We start from the raw sequence: 16,525 nt of genomic DNA, 5'->3' as shown, positions 1-16,525 counted from the left end.
TAATTTTATGCCAAATTTGATTGTAATTATGTTCAATCTTTTGTACCTTGTATTTAATGTGGGATTTAATTGTAAGAGTTGTGTGATAAAAAGAGAGAGTGTGAAGACTCAAGCAATTGAAAATTGAAGAGTTTTCGCGGGTAACTCGTGACTAAGTATACCGCGAAATGATGCATGTGCCCTACACATGACTGGAATGCGAAGAGTCAGGATAGATGGAGATAGTTGTGTTTCGCGAGTAACTCGCGGGAAAGGCCTTCCTGTCCCGTGAGACACTCGCGAAACATTCTGTTTTGCCAGATTGTCCTATCTGATACACACTTTCTGTACCCACACTATATATACCCACATTACCCATAGATGTTGAGGAGTGCTTCAGAGAGAAAACCCTAGCCACAAACTTTGAGAGTTAGAGATTGTTATACCCACATTTCTCTATACAATTGCTTGTGGATTTTCCTCAACTCCTATATCTCCATTTCCATACCTTTAAGAGGTTGATAGCTCAAATACTCACCACACCCTTTCAGAGTGTTCAGTGAGGTTTTGGTTCTGCTAGGAAGTATTAGAAGAAGCCAGGTTTTGGTGGATGCAATCGGGTGTATTGCGAGATTCGAAGAACTAGACAAGACACGGTTTTGAGAAGCCTTGTTAAAGTAGGTGCTTGGAGGGCTTAGGTACATCAAATAGATTAAACTTGGAGGGTCTCTTGTTAACCCATGTATTCCAACTGATTGCCTAGTGGATCGATTACTACTTGGAGGGCGGCAGAGAGGTTTTTCACCAAGCTTTTCGGTTTCCTCTTCGATAATACATCAGCGTATTACCTTGTGTTTACATTGTTCTTCCCTACTTTTTTACCTTTCATTTTACTGTTGTATTATAATGATTATGGGTTAAAGTAGCTTGTTTGTTTATCCGCTCGTATTTACTCTATTCCGCACTTAGTATTAAGTTAGAGTAAAATCAATCGAGCCGTATAATTTGGGGGTCTAAATAGCTCTTGTGTTTTCACACATTTTCGAGCATTCATATTTTATTATTCTTCCCCTCCCCCCCCCAATACTCAACTATACAAAGACACAAAAACCCACAACACAAACCCCCCAAAATCAACCAACAAAATCTCGGCATGAGCTCATAATTCACCCCGGAGAGCTACAAAACTTGTTTGATTTGGAAGGAAATGAAATGATAAAATAATGGACCAGAGAGCTACAATGGCTTAGGGTGTCAGTATAGATAATAACTGTATTAAACTTACTTTTTAGAGAGCTTTAACAAGCTAGTAAGGTTTTGGAATGAGAAAAAGCAAGAAGGAGTAAAGATAGAGATGCTCGAAGCATATTCCAGATAGGAATCTCCAAACAAGAGTCATGTGCATCTAAGGTAAATGATTGGCTTTAAAATATCCTAAAATTGTTTTTGGAAGGTTGAAAATACCAATTTCTAGAAGAAGAATTAAGGTCAGCAATAGTAAATGAAAACTCTCTAGCTCGTAAGAGGACCAATGAATAACAATAGTAAACACAATAGAAGAACTCGGTTTATCATGGAGAAAATTAGAATTAGGGAAATGAAATTGAGAACGTTGGGCCAAAAAAATTAAATAATTAATTTTTTAATAAGACATGTGGCAAAGAGAAGAAAAACTGTGTGGATGAGGTACTAAATAATTGCCAAGTCACAAATAATTTAATTGAAGATTAAAGCCAAGTAAATGATAAGTGGCATTATATCACTTGAAAATGTTTACACTCTTAAACTACCACAAATTTATTAAAACATATTAATAAAATATTGAACGTTGAGTATAATTTTTTTAAAATAATTTTTATTGATTAAATTTTTGGACTTTAATTAAAAATTTTATTTTGTATGATAAATAGACACGACATTCTATCAGACGATAGAAAATGTTTTTTTTTTTTTAAATTCTAAGTGAGAGGCTTTATTTTTTTATTACAGTATTATTTTTGGACAATATTATTAGAAAAATAGATATAATATATTATATTTTAGGGGACTTTCTTCTATTTGGGGGTCTTAGGTCATTGCCTAAATGGCCTAATGCTTGAGCCACCTCTAACTATAGGCATACACACATATGGCATGTGTGATTGCAGATTAATACAATCACATGTGTCTCATGTGTAGCAGTACAAACATGACAACATCATTTGATCAAACCATTACCAACTCTTTATTGTAGACACAATGACTCCTTAGATAGGTCTAGAAATTCCTAAATTTCAAAATCGATAGTTGGTAGTTGGAAGTGAGAGGATTTGAACTTTAATTTGAATATCTCAATTGAAAACATAAAAAAATGTCAATTGAACTATAATCCTCTTAACCTCAAAACCCTAATTACGCTAATAATAATATCTCTCTTTTTTCTCCCTCGGGTGGGAGAGAAAGAGGAAGCAAGTAGAGTCATGTTTGAAATTTTTTTTTTTTTTGGATAACATGTCATGTTTGAAAGTTAGCCACAAGAGTTGTAATTGACCTCATATTGAAGTAAAACAGCTCTACTCTACTCAAAAAAATATCGATACCATTTTGCATTTAAACCTCTCACCGACAAGGTCTTTCTTGCAAACACCTAGTACTACGATATGACACCTGCAAAATGCGTGCATTGCTTGGCCCTATTACTGGCTTTTTGGCTTTTGCTTTTGCAATCTCCATTATTGTTGATTATAACCATATACAAGATTTAATATAGTTTCTTCTTGCTAGCTATCATATGATTTTTTTTTTTTTTTTTTTTGATAAAAACTATCATATGATTGTACTTTGTCGTTCGACTCTCAAATCCTGTACCATGTAAGTATACTCTAAGTGTAAACCGGTGGGCTCCGCCAAGCCAAAAAAAAAAAATATATATATATATATATAATATTTAACGTGGAATTTTTAGGGTTCCAATATTTCATTCGCAAGCAAAGTGGTCGTGATATGACTACAAGAGCTTATTCTACGGAGAAAGTAATGTTGTTGTAACTTAAGGAATAAACGATGTAAAATGTACTCTAAACATATTTGACTGCTAAAATAAATTCTAAGTTGATTGACTTATTCTACTGGAAGACTAAAAATTTGGTTGTTCACTTAACTGAAGCACTTTTCCTCTTTTTTTTTTTTTTTTTTTTTTTTTTTTTTTTTTTTTTTTTCTTCTACTTTATGAATGGAGGTCGTCTGTAACTCTTTGACTCATTCAAGTAACAATCAAATCTTCCTCGAAATTTGAACAACTAACTAACGTACCTACCAACCAAAGCTTGAAGAAATGATATTCCTTTTACACATTACCTCCTTCACCTGCTTAAATTTTCAAGAGCTAAACATGGGTCCATAAATTTTTTTTGTCATATATGTTAGTATAAATTTTAGGGCTGTGTTTTTAATACAGTGTTTTAAATACACGCAGTATTTCATAACTGAAAACATGACTTTAAGAACTAAATTTTATGAACCCAGCTATATAAAAGTAATGCTACAACTATAAACTATTTTATCATATTTTTACAAAATGTTAATATTGTGGTCAATTTCTTATTGGTTTTTATTTAGATCCATCATTAGTATCCATTTTTTATTTACCAGTAACCATTCATCACATCAGCAATTTGTAAAAATTTTTGTAAAAAAGTTTGTATCCCTAGCATTACTCACTATATAAATATGGATTCATAAAATTTTAAGTCACGTTTTCAAGTTATAACAAGATTTTTCCTAAATTTTAAGGGCTAGTTATTTGGAAAACTCATATCCCAAGCTCCTGTCCCAACTCAAAGAAAGAAAAGTGGCCATTCTTTGGGTACAATAGCTAATGTATTAGAACTTTCGCAAAGCATACCACCGCACACCCTTGGTACAGTGGTCACTCCACAAGTATAAATACTTGTGAGGTGTGGGGGGCAAGGGCCGGGGTTCAAATCTCCATGAATGAGCTTCACACACATATGCACTTAGATTAGGCTAGAGTAGAAATTATATCTTGTAAAAAATAAAAAAATAAAAAATAAAAAAAATAAAAAATAAAAAATAAAAACTTTCTCAAAGCACAGGCAGCCTTAAGCTTTGCTTGTAATACTTAAAAGTAATGCTGCCTAACTCTTAACTATTGGAACCTAGTGTTTATGTGGGCGATCGATGTGTGGATATACATGAAAATTCTGTGACTTCTCATTGAAAACATTCACATATGGTGGCATGCTTTTCTTCGCCTGATAAATTTGTCTTCAAGTTAAATTCTATATTTGGTATGGGATGGTATTTTAAACCTGGACCAGACGTTAAATTTTACCATAACATTACAATTACACACATGATAAATTTGTGAAAATAAAATGACACACATAACATTACAATTACAATTTGTCAACTACTTTAACACACTTTTCTCTTCATCAGGATATAATGGGTTTGAGAGAGTGTTGGAGTTTGTACCTAATGTTATTACAGATGAGATGAATTCTTCACTTAGCCGTGCCTTTGATGCAAGTGAAGTTCAAGTGGCGTTGAATCAAATGGCTCCTTTAAAAGCTCCTGGACCGGATGGAATGCCCCCACTTTTCTACCAACATTTTTGGGGCACGGTAAACCATGATGTCACTTCTTCCATTTTGATGTGGTTAAATTCAGATGATTGTCTTCTCTTTTGCAGGGCAACCATAGAGGAGTGTGGGAGGGTGCTGGATATTTTGAATGCTTATGAAGAGGCATCAGGACAAAAAATTAACAAAGCTAAGACAGCCCTTTTCTTTAGCAAAGCAACTGATGATGCAGTAAAGAATAATATCAAAGAAGCTTGGGGAGTTCCAGAAATTATGCAGTATGAGAAGTATTTGGGTCTACCATCCTTGGTTGGGAAAGGGAAAAAAGCTAGCTTCAACTACATCAGGGAGAGGGTGTGGAGAAATATTCAAGGTTGGGAAGGGAAGCTACTATCACAAGCAGGTAGGGAGGTGTTGATAAAATCAGTCATCCAAGCCATCCCAACATACACAATGGGATGTTTCAAAATTCCCTTGGGATTATGCGATGATATTGAAGCCATGATAAAAAATTTTTTTTGGGGACAACGAGGTGACCGGAGGAAAATTCATTGGGTTAAATGGGATGACCTAACTAAACCAAAAGTAGTGGGTGGTATGGGTTTTAAAGATCTTGCCATGTTCAACGATTCACTCCTAGCAAAACATGCTTGGCGGCTTTTGCATGATCATAATACTCTCTTCTACAAGGTTTTTAAGGCAAGGTTTTTTCCAAATACAACGATCATGGAGGCTAAGGATTCAAGATTGGGTTCTTATGCATGGAAGAACATTCTCATTGGGAGGGATGTGATTCAAAAGGGAGCGAGGTGGAGGGTTGGCAATGGGAAAAAAATTAGAGTTTGGCAGGATCATTGGCTACCAAGGAAGCATCCTCCCTTGTTATCTAGTTGTCCAATTGTAGACTTTGAAGACTCAACTGTGGATATCCTCATCGATCCACAAACTAGGCAATGGAACGTAGAGATGGTGGAGGGTTTATTCCATGAGGAAGAAGCAGATTTAATCAAGAATATTCCACTAGGCCGAATTGAGGCAGAGGACGTGCTGTTCTGGCCTTACTCAAGCAACGGGGTGTATAGCTGCAAAGCTGGATACAATTTTCTAAAAACGGAGGAAGAATTGGTGGAGAGAGCTCACGCCTCGGCAACAACAGATGACACACAAGTATGGAAGCAGATTTGGTCCATGAATGTGCCACAAAAAGTGAAGACCTTACTGTGGAGGGCGTGCCGTGAAGCCATGCCAACAAAACATGCTCTGTTTCGGCGCAGAATTACAGAGGAGGATTTGTGTGTGAGGTGCCGAGATGATACAGAAAATTCACTCCATGCATTGTGGTCGTGCTCAGAGCTTGATTTGGTTTGGGCAAACCCGGAACAGTGGAGTTTCAGAGGTGAAGTACATTTCCTAACCTTCAAAGAACTCTTATCTTGGATAATCAAACACACACAGCTGCTGGAATTATTTGCAGTCACGGTTTGGACCATTTGGAACCAGCGAAACCGAGTGCGGCTTAACCAAACAGCAGATGCCATCCATCAGATTGCTCTTCTCTCAAAAAATTGGCTAGCCGAGTACCAAGCAAGACAGATCAGTCCTACTCCAGTTCCCATGCGCACTCAACCAACGAGATGTAAGTGGCAGCCCCCACCTTCAGATACGTTCAAGATTAATTTTGATGGAGCGAACTTCCCAACGGAAAAGAAATCTGGTCTTGGAGTGGTTATTAGAGATAGCAGAGGTCTTGTTATTGCCTCATGTTCGAAGGTGGTGCACCAGACGTTAGGCGCTTCTGAGGTAGAAGCTATGGCTGCGACATGGGCTCTTTCCTTTGCAGCGGATGTAGGGGTGAACCGGGCTGTGTTAGAGGGAGATTCATTGGATGTTATTGCGGGTTTAAGGGAGGATAGGATGGTTTTGGTACCATACGGATTACTGTTGGAGGAAGCAAGGTTTTTGTCCCAACAATTTGATGAGTTGCGTTACTCTCATACAAAGAGGGAAGGCAACAGGTTAGCACATAGTCTGGCTAGACATGCAGTTGGCATACCAGATTTTCTAGTTTGGATGGAGGATATACCTCCTCAATGTTATTCTGTATTCCAAACCGATTTATCGGGTTTTTCTTAATAAATTATATTGACTTCTTTCTCAAAAAAAAAAAAATTACATGGTTGTTATTGATGTAGTTAGGAAAATGATTCTGCAGAACCAAATTGTGTGATTTTTTACTTGGTTTCCACTGTTCATTGAATGCTCTAGCTAGTTTGATTCTAGAAACACTCATTGTGATAGTTAAATTGTTATACTCTAGGTTCCAACACTCGAAACTGGAAGGCTGATCAGTTAGTGTTATAAAGCTTAATACTATTGCCAACTGCCATTGCATAAGTCTCATCCGCTATGATGCTGCTTAACTAATCAAACAACTGACATAGCTAGTGACATATGCCTAGAATAAGCTTACATTTTCAGGGAAATCACCTACAAAATATAACAAAAGCACAAACGACACAAGCCACTCAGATAGCTGAAACTATCTATTTCACCAACCTCCTTGACTTAAATATTTCTCCTTACTTTTTCAAAGCCTTTTTTTTTCCCTTCTATAGATTTCTTTTTAAACAATCAAAGTGAACAATCTTTCTCTGCAGGATCATTCAAGAAATGTGCCATCCGGATTTGTCAATGTTGGGGGTATAATTAAATGCAATGGTTAAAGTCGAAGATGTTATAGCATAAGAAAAAAGGATATATTAGAACAAACAGAAATGAGGGATAAATATTGTGAAAGAAATAGTTGCACCATAAATGAGGGATAAATATTAATTTTTCTTTTCTTTTCCCATTTGATTGGTGCTAGATGACATGCAATTCAACCCAATATCCATTATTACACTTTTTATTTTTTCTTGTCAATCAAAAAGATTTAATCTTATTGTGTCCAAGAATTTGGAGAGGAGCCAGAATCATATTATTATATCCAATGCATCTTTACCTCAAGTCAACTTCTCATTTTAAAATTTTACTAGCTCATGAGTATATTATTTTAGAGGCAACTGTTGAATGTTTTTAATCTTGTATATGGTGTATTTGAAGGTTATTAAAAAGTTAAATAAAAGCATATATCAAAACTTGCAATTCACCCATCACAAATTTCATAGTCGAAAAGGGTGGTGGTCTTACAGTTCTCTAAAGCTCTTTCAAAAAAAATCTTTTTAAACTAGCTCTGAAACTTTGATTCTAAGAAAATGTGGAAAATGTAACTCCAACAAATATTGAGTATAAAATCCACATTTAAGAGCATGCATAATTGCCAACGTAAGCACTACATTAATAGTCACATTCTTTCTTTATGTGGGGATGAAGTGGAAAGGAGAAGCAATGTATAGGAAAGCTACAGGGTGCAGACAAAATCATTCTCCAAGTTTATAATCATGTTCAAAGCAAACTAACCAATATTGCATATTAAACAAACATCACTTAATTAGTGGGTGTGTTACTTTTAAACCAATTATTCTATAGAGTGTACCTTAAGTCACATGGCTCCAAATATTCAAAACCAAAAATCATTTCATATATAATACACCCATTAATAGTTTAATTTACATTACTCTGATTCATTAATCAACAAAAAAAGAAACATTACTATATGATTCTCCCCTCATTAGGAAAATTAAATAGGTGAATTTATGAGGTGACCCAACTTGGATGGAGTTTCTTAACAGGTTCATGATTGTCGTTTAGTAATATGATCATTTATTTTGATTAGATACATTTGGTTATAGACTTAACAGCAATCTCACTCATGAGTTATGACTGGTACTGTTAAACTGTTTAGTTGATCAGTGGCCCCTTTTAATCTTTCAAATGGCTTTTTTTTCTGGATTCTTGTAATTAGTATTTAGGTCTGAATAATTAAAGTGCAGACACGAGCATTGCCATTGTCCTTGGATGACATCAAAGCCTTGGTTGGATTGCATTTCTGAAGTGAGGGGTTTCATCTTATCTATTTAGTATATCTATGCTGTTGATTTTACCACTTATTCCTTCCCAAAAGATACCAACATATTAAAAAGATTATCTTTTTCATTTCTTATGATATTGAGAAAGTTCACTTTATGGTGGAGTTTTTTTCGTTTTCACTGTGTCTAATGATATACATGATGCTACATTGTTAAAAATCTCATATTGTTAAATAAGAAATAATAATTAATTTTAAATAATGTGTGCCATATTTATTTTCATATTCTTAAAATATATTATGTTAAATAAGAAATAATAATTAATTTTAAATAATGTCATACCATATTTATTTTCATATTCTTAAAATACATTATGTTAATGAGTTTTTAAAGAACGAAATGAAATGGAATAGAATCAATAGATTATAAAACAATAAAATAAAATAAAATTTGGTGTATCTTTTTAGTGAGTTTGAGTTACAAAAAAGGGAATGCAAAGGAAACAAATATATAGTTGTATTATTATATCTTTCATCTTTTATTTGTTTCTTTTCAAAATAAGGATCAAATTCATATTTCACCTCCTATTCATTAACATAATGAGTATTTTTCACACTTTTTGGAAGAATGTTTAGGAGAGAATGAAATGAAATGAGTATTTCCCATTCATATCAAATCCCAAATAGGAGAGTTGGTAGAATATCTTTTTAAAATTCATTTCATTCTCTCCTTCTAAATGGACCCTAAATCTTCATCATGTATTGAAACATAAAGCAAATGGAATTATAATTAATCATCCCCACCCCCCTCCCTGCAGGGATAATAATATTGTAGGATGATGAGGAGCACATCATTATCAAGTAGTATTGATTATATTAAGATTACCATCAACATGATATGTCAATAAAGACATTAATTCTAGGGTTTCAATCTTAATCGAACAAAAGACCTACTGATCATCTTCTTCTGTCTGTAGGTGTAGGGTGCTTTATTTTGATTTTGTGTTTTTTTATTTTTTTATTTATTTTTTATATATTTTTCCAAATAAAGATTATTTCATAAAAATAATATTTCCCGCCTTTTGCATGATAGTATCTCAAATTCAAGTGTATGTAACTGTAAGCGTCACCTAGAGTCATGCAAGTCTCGGCACGAGGTAGGCCTTAAGTTTGAATTTTTGGAAGTGATAACACGAGCTATTGGCGCTCTGGATATGCATGGTTGAGATTAGCCTATGTGGATAAACTCACTTGAGAGAATGCATATATTATGGCCCCGATACTTGTTTTAGGCTCATTGAGCAGTAAAAGACCTATTATTATTATGATCATGTGTTAGATAGGATAAACGTGACCCTTCCTCACCCCTCCTTTTATATATTAATTCTTTAAAAAATATTGCACTCTTGTTGGTATAAATCTCCATCTATGTGTGAATTAAATTAAATATAACCCAAACAATAAAGAAAATAGAAATCAATGGAAGCCAAAAAAAATCAACCAACAAAAACACCAAGAAATTACGTGGAAAACCCTCTAGTGTAGAGGAAAAAACCACGGGGTAAATCCAATCAATCCATTATAATAAAATAGATATTACAATACTCAAGTTATACCCAAAACCTGAGTCCATAATAAATCGGAAAAATACAATAATACCTCTAGGAACAATTACAACCTCACCACAAAACCTGGTAGCAAGATCTTCCACTCTGAATAATTCAACTCTCTGTGTGGTTGTAGCACCCAAATAATTGTTCTAGAGAAAACCCTCAATTTATCTTCCTTGTGTGTCTTGAGCAAAAGAAAAATCACATTTTCTTTTTTCCCTCCCTTAGTGCCACACAAAGCACAAATCTTTTTCTTTCAGTTGGTTTCAAAACTATGTTTCACTCTTCAGTCTCTCTCAATCTCTCACTCTATACGTGAAAGCACATAATATGCTTTATATAAAAGCTTTGCCGCCTACACCCCTATTCTTAATTGAATAGAAGTCTTGGACTTCTTGTGCAACACATACACCTATTTCTAATGGAAATAGGATTCCTTCAATGCTTAAACACAAGTCCTATATGGGCTAGACTTCAAGGTGCCGTGCACCTCCCAACAGCTCCTCCTTCTAAGTGATTCAGAAATAGTAGGATTAATCCAAAAATTGTATTTCTTTAAGACAAACTTGGAAAATGATAATACTGCATGTGCATACCACATGTTTTATTCAATAATAAAAATCTAACCTATTTTTTACACTATTTTACATTTTAGTTATTGTGGTTGATGGGTAAAAAAAATATTTGTGGTCAAACTCATGCAAAAATAATATTAGTTTAAAATTGGGTTGTCTCCCTCAACAGCTTAAAATTCACTACTATCTCTTGTGGGGCTGGGAAACTATGACTCACCGTGATCTCCCTACACCCCAACAGGGACCCGAACCCAACAGATAATGTGCTATTATGGTCACACCCAAATAGAAATGCCATGTTAGTTGCTTCCCAACCCTTTTTCATTCATCAAAAGAAAAAAAAAATATTAGGGTATGTTTGGTACACTGAATGTAGACTACATTAAAATAGTAATTTTTATTACTGGGAATAGAAGACATTGTAATGAAATAACTATTACTATTCATAAATTTGGTTATTACATATAGAAATTGTAAAAGATGATGTATAAGAAAACACTATATTTTTATAAATATATTAATTTTAAAACCTATTATATATACTAAGAAATAACTATTATATCCATTTTAAAGAGGAATAACTATTCTTCAATTTAAAAAATAGTCATTCGTAATAACTAATCCATGTAATAAAGATGCAACCAAATGACTGAATTGCTATTACACATGAATAACTATTTCCTTACAGGAGCTATTACAGCATACCAAACGTACCCTTAGTTCAAACTTCAAACACATTATAGCAGCTCAAAACAAATTAGGGATTGTGTGTACAGTTACTCTTTAATCAAATGAGTTTTTCTACTACAAGTTCGAATATACCACAAGCTCCATGCATTTGGCTGTACAAGTCTGAATCAAGCTACAATTGACAATTGATATTATTAGAATCATTTTCCTCACTTGGTAGGTGAAGCAGTACAACCAACACAGTGGCAGTGTGGCACTATGAACTGCTTTAATAGAAATAATAGTTCGGAAACTAAAAAGTTACGATGAATACGAAGGCAATTTCTTTCATTTAAGGTTTTGAATTTTTACTTTTTTGTTAACTTTTTTAACATTATCATATAGTAAGTTTTTAAAAGTTCATGCCATCATTCTAATAAATATTTTACTCTAGTTTTTAGATCGAGTTACAAAAAGTACTAATTAAATAATAATGTTAGTCTAAACAGATTAGACTCACTGTCTTTTTTACAGTGAAATAAAATAACATTATCATATAAGTTTTTAAAAGTTCATGTCATCATTCTAATAAATATTTTACTTTAGTTTTTGGAGTTATAAATAGTACTAAATGATGTTAGTCTAAAGTCTAAACAGATTCGACTCACCGTCTTTTTGGTAAAGAAAAAAAATGGTATTTATCATAACATACCAAATAGTGGTAGTTTGAGCCAAGGATAAATGGTTGTCTACATTTTTTGCTACCTCTATCATCTAAGAGTAAGCATCCAATAAATTGAGAGTTCATTATTTGATAATGGTGCTTGCTACTAGGATAAGACACTATTTTCACAACCTAAATATAAATATAGATAACATAAGAGAAAAACAAATTTGTTGTATACATCTAACTCACCAGACACTATACTTCTTGATGTTTTCAACGAAGACTCTTACATTATAAATGTCAAGATATCATAGTTGTGCATGCTTTGGCTAAACAAGCTCTTCAAATAAATGACTTTATTGTATGAATGGAAGACATTCCTTTCAATTTGAATTATCTTTTGATACATGATTTGATGTGATTTATTTTCAGCATACTTAATAAAATCTCTTACATTTTCTTCTCAAAAAAAGATACAATATATAATGTATTCGAAATCTGATACTATACACTCATAAAATTATTATAGGAAACTATATTAATTATTAGGTTCATAATTTAATCAATAATTTTTTTTTGAAGAGAAAATATAGTTTTTGTAAAAATATTTTTTCAATACAATTTTCCTGGTAAGTGTTTTCGTCAATACTTGGAAGTATCAAAAAATAGATGAAACTATAAATTACACATTATAAAACAAAAATGTCCGTCCATGTCACATCGGGATGTCCGAAATTTTTCTTTGGCTTCATCATTGGTTTCTCAATTCTCAGCACGACATACTAGAGAATTATTATGCGATGGGATGGATTAATTTTGTTTAAACAATCTAATCTAATACTGTTCATAAAAAAAAAAATCTAATCTAATGCTAAAATTAAAATGTCCCTATTTTTTTTTGTTGCCTTTTAAAGTTTTAATACTATTTGTTCTGTCGAGTCTGTTTGCAACCAAGACCTCCCCCCATCACTCTTATCAAAATAAAAAAGACCTCCCCCATCACCTATAATACTAGGCTTTCACTGTTTCCAATTTCTGCAGAGTCACAGTCAGTCAACTATGTTGGAATTGTTTTCTATGATTGAAATATTTTACAAAAGGACTTCGTTTTTAATTTTTTTTAAAGACTTTTTAAAATAAATATATAATAAAGGCACCAGCATTATCCTTTTTAAAAAAATCTAGAAAATGAGAAATCAAAAAATTATTTTATCTATTTTAACCTATAATTTTATAATATACTTCACATTATATCTTTTATTTTAAGATTATAAGTTACAGCACATTAAAATGAATTAAAACTAACTTCATTTATATTAAAAATTAACAAAATAAAATATATTTTAATGTGTGGCTCCATTTGGGCAATGAGAGAAAAGGAGAAGGTATTTTAAGCGTCGGGATGTTCCTCCATATTGGGGATATATTTTTAGCCGACTTGGCTTTCTTTGTTCAAAAAAAGTTACTGTTTTCTTCTTAAAAAAAATCCTTGCCACATTGATCACAAGTATAAAAGTTAGATCAATTTATAAATTAAAAAAAAAAAAAAAAGGGAACAAATTTGACTGTCATACAATTGGGTTTAAAAGTGTTTTGAATAAAATTCTCCATGAGAGATTTTATTGGACATATGAACCTCCATTGTGTTTCTGCCATGATTTTGACACTCACATTAAGGTACTAATTGATATATATATATATATATATATATATATATATATATATTTTTTTTTTTAAAGAATAAATGTATTCAATTCAACAACAAATTTTATGGGATAACTGATACAAAAATTTTGTTAAATTTAAATAATTGGATCGGGTGTACCTCTATGGCTCATTCGGATCTCCTACTTTCGTAAGCTCGGTTCTAGCGGGTAGAGTACTACTATGGTTACGCTCACGTGGAAGACACTTAACTTAGATCACCTCCCTCTACCTATTTTTTTCCCATAAAAAAAAAAAAAAAAAAAAAATTTGAATATACATTGGATTGTCTAGCCAATAAAAATAATAATAAAAAAAGCAAATGACTATTAAAAAAAAAAAAAAAAAAAAAAAAAAAAAAAAAACCTGAAATGTTATCTGAATTTAAAACTGTCTTCTTCGACTGGTTTTCCAAAAAAGAATGGAGAATTTCAAGCAATCTGGTAAGACTTGCTTGGACTTTGACAATTAAATTCCATGTGGGTTGTGGGCTACGCAAACTGTACAAACAAGAGAGGCTGAGAATGCAATGGTGTTGAATTGAGATTGAGCCAGGCTGAGACAAAAGGGAAAAGTTGGAGCAGTGTTTGTTTCCATGAAGTAAAACTACGTTGAAAGCAAAGGATACATAGATTGATAGAGATTGAAAGAGACTGGGCATCTTATATTAATCTAAATTAGTAATAATAATAGACTATAGCTTAGCTTGCAAAAATCACAACAACAAGGCAGTGTTATCGTTTTAATTAATTTTGGTTAAGGCTGTCACATTTGTCATTGACCCCATCAACCACTATTTTGCTTGAGAGAGCTCAATTTCAGAGAGATTACTGATGTCTTTCCTGATGTGGTAAATTCTCTCTCTATCTCAAGATTGAGACTCCCCCACCCCATCTATAAAAAGGTATATTTTTATGTGTGCACTGATAACTGTATTTAGAGGCTAATCAGTAAATTAAGTAATAATTAAAGAAAAATGGAGTTTTTACCCGCCAAAAAAAGAAAAAGAAAAAAAAAAGAAAAAAAAAAGAGAGCAATGCTATTGATGCAAAAAATTTCATAACAGTTGGATTAGCATGGTAAATTTTTATTAGTTTTCATTTGTACTTATCTTTGATATTATCTTTTTATCTACCATTAACAATTTGTCACATTAGCAATTGTGAAATTTCTTATGTTAATAGACTTTCTTAACAAGAAAAAAAAAAAAGGAAGAATGTTCAAATGTAATATGTAATCAATTTTTTTTTACTATTTGTTTTTATATATATATATATATATATATATATATATAATTCTACATGATTGCACTTTCATAAACTGAAATGCTAGTTTTTCACTGAATAAATTGTGTGACTATAGCAAATGGGAAGTTTTCAACATCTCCTCCCTCCTCAAACAAAAGGAGTTGGAAATAGGATGTTGGAAATAGGATGTAAGTGGAAACAACCAATTCTTGAGAAAAGTAGTCATTTTGGCAATTGATTAATTTCAGAATACACAAAGTATATCTTTTATGTTGGTCCCCTCAGAGTTTGTATTCTAGATAAAGTTGAGAATATTAAAACCAATGGAGGAGGGGATTTGCAATCACTAAAACAAATCTTATGAAAAATTAAAATGAATACGATACAAGGAACCATCCTCTTTTTTTTTTTTTTTTTTTTAAAACAAAATATAAATTCTACTCTAGTATAATCTAAGTGTATATGTGTGTGAAACTCCTTCTTAGAAACTTAAACCCCAGCTCTTACCCCCCACACCTCACAAGAACTTATACTTGTGGAGTGACCATCGCACCATGGGTGTGCGGTGGTGATACATAGAATAATGTTAATATATGGTTGGTTTTACAGAATTTTAGTGTCTAATTATGAAGCTATGAAACCAAGTAGTTTCACATTAACAGAATAATCTTCAAAAATATATTAAGCGTGTTCATTATAAATTATTTGTCAAAGTCTTATAGATCAATGATATTGATTGATATCATTTATGACAAAAAAATATGGTTTGAATCCTTTTTCTTCCGCTTATTATAACAATCTTTTTCTTTTTAATTTTTTTTTTAAGTTATAACTTATTTTGATAAGATAAAAATAAACCATATTTGACTAAGTTGTACATAAAAAAACAAGACTTTAAAATCTGTAACTAAATAATAAGTTGACTTAATTTATAAATTTAGCAGTAACAACTAACAAACAAAGGTATGTAATGTAGTGTTAAAACCCCTTTCCCTCTTCCTTGTATGTATGTGTGTGTGTTTGTTTCCAAAAAAACAAGATATGTAATGTAATAAATGTTTTTGATACTCTGTTATTCATAAAATTTCAATAATATTATTAGGGGAAAAGAGAAAAATGTATCCTTATGGGCTTAAACCTTATGAGAAATTGGAAATTTAATTAATACATCCATACTACTCTTTGTTTTTTTTTGGGGGTAAATGCATAGATTAAACATAAACCATTATGTTACAAAATAGCTTAGGGGGTGTTTGGTAGGGTGTTTAAATAACAGTTTTTAGTGTTTAAACACCATGACACGTATCTTCATGATACTTTTTAATCCACATGTATTTTCATAACATTTAAACAACGATACTAGAAATCTTTAACCAAACGGATCCTTAGTTTTATCAAAAGTTAGCAAATTCTCCACCACTAGTGGTGAATTAAAAAAGAAAGTAACAAAGCTTACTATTATAATACAAGCCTTAATTTAACCTAAGGTAGGCTATTTTCTGAATAAGATTCTCTCCAATTTAT

This window comes from Quercus lobata, chromosome 11, assembly GCF_001633185.2.
Source record: "Quercus lobata isolate SW786 chromosome 11, ValleyOak3.0 Primary Assembly, whole genome shotgun sequence".
Lineage (NCBI taxonomy): Eukaryota > Viridiplantae > Streptophyta > Magnoliopsida > Fagales > Fagaceae > Quercus > Quercus lobata.
Note: the sequence above shows the minus strand (reverse complement) of the source record.